Below are 2,004 nucleotides of genomic sequence, written 5' to 3'. Positions count from 1 at the left end.
ATGTGTGTGTGTGTGTGTGTGTGTGTGTGTAAAGTTCTCTACCATAGGCAGGCTGAGAGTTCCAAGATGGGCTTTTCCTTGTTAGGTACAAATTCTTATAAACAAGGTATGAGATAGAAACAGTTTAGTTAATTTTTTCCTAATTTGGTACAGCAGTTGGTGTCTCATTTCTCATGCAGTTTGCACGTAGACTCATGTACCCCATGAAGTGACAAAAGAGAATCAGGGATGAAAACTTGCCGGTGTCTGCAGGCGGTGCCTCAAAGTGCTGTTTTGGACACACGTTCTTGGTGGTGGGGAGTTTGCTGTCTCTAAACCAGGCCTGACCTTTTGTCTTTTGACCTCTGATGCATGAAATTAGGTAGCAAAAGAAAATGTGAAGAAAAGGATACAAAAACATGGAAAAACAACCCTCCTTGACAATAGTCATTGTATCAGATCATAGCGGAGCTGCCCTACACAGCCCAAAGTGCTTCTTTATAAGGCTGCAGGTCTTCCTGGCCACTGGGTTCCTGTTCTCCTTTGTGGGCAATCTGCATTTGTTGGGGGAGGGATTAAGCACTCTTTCTAATTAAGCTCAGAGCTGGGTTTTGTCTTGGCTCCTTTCACCAAAGCCCGTTTAGTGAACGTTTGGCTCCTCCATTTCCTCTGAGGTCTTCTGTGTAGGCTGGGTGGCTGGTGTACCACCTGGGGCAGCTTCCAAGACCCAGAGGAAAACTCTGCCCCTTCTGGCCACCCAGGCTGAAGCTGAATCCCAGCTGGCATGGAGGGGAGAGGGTGGCGAGAGGCAGGTCATGCTCCTTGGTCCTGAAGGACCACATACCCCAAGGGAATAACCCTCCACTCTTTCTCCAGACCCAGTCAGAAAGCCTGAGGCACTGGAGTTCCCTGACCGCTTGGCCTAGCAAGTCAGCTCAGTACCCTCCCCTGTCATGAGAGTCAGGGAGGAGGGCAAGAACATTTACAGAGACGCCTTCCGCAAGCCTTACACAACATCCTTTGATCCTCAAAGCCACCCTGGGAAGGGGTACACAGCCCTGGGTTAGGAGCCACAGTACAATGCCACTTGAGTCCCAGGAACTGTCCAGAAGGGAAACAGGCCTCGACTTAGATGGTAAGAGAGTGAGGGTGTGTGTAAGCAAAGAGAGATCTGGGAGAACTGTGCAAGGTACTGAAGCCAGACTCTGGAAAGGGGGAGGCTGGAGGGGACATGTCTAGAGGGTGACCTGAGATGAGCGTTGAAGGGTAAGTAGGACTTTGCTAGATAAATAAGGAACAGATGGCATAATTAAAATCTGCACTTTGCAGAAGAGGCTACTGGATATCAACATACAAGCAAAATGCTAAGAAAAGAGCTGCCCAAGGGTTTGGGAGCAATGTAGGAATGGCAAATGCTTCTGAGGGAAGGAATTCCCAGTGGTTTGAGGAATGGGACAAAGGAAGAAAGATGGCTAGGGTGGGCAGGCCCCTGCTGTACCTCATGAAGATTGTCAGAGCAGCAGCTAAAACATATTCTCCCCTTACTATATGGAATAAATGGACCCACAGGCCAAAGGGAAGAGGTAAGAGAAAGGCCCTAGGACCAAAGGAGAGAAACGTAGGGAAGCTTACTCTCCATCAGTTTTTTGGATTTTTTTTTAACCTTCTCCCCTGGGAAGTTTGCACAAAGTTCCCTCACAAACCTCAGTCTGGAAAAACAAACCAACCACCCTCAGCCTGGAATGTTCCTCATGAACCTTACCAAATCCTCTCAGGCTGTAAAGATCCCCCCAGAGCCGCAGCTGGTGGCCACCATTCTCTGCTCAGGCCACATAGCCCTGACCTCACCCTTCCTATTACCTTATGGGTTGGAGATGAAGTGCCTGTGTCCAGTTCTCACTACTCCTCCTAGTTTTCTGGCTCCCATGGGCAGGACTTATCCTCTGGGCACCAGCTCTTCTGGCAGTAAGTCATTCTGTTCCCTTATAACAGTAGTTTCTGCACTTCAGTATGAGAAGAATCACA

The sequence above is a fragment of the Mandrillus leucophaeus genome, unplaced genomic scaffold (genome assembly GCF_000951045.1).
Source record: "Mandrillus leucophaeus isolate KB7577 unplaced genomic scaffold, Mleu.le_1.0 Scaffold929, whole genome shotgun sequence".
Taxonomy (NCBI): Eukaryota; Metazoa; Chordata; class Mammalia; order Primates; family Cercopithecidae; genus Mandrillus; species Mandrillus leucophaeus.
The sequence above is the reverse complement of the archived record's forward strand: the minus strand, read 5'-3'. Positions refer to the sequence as shown.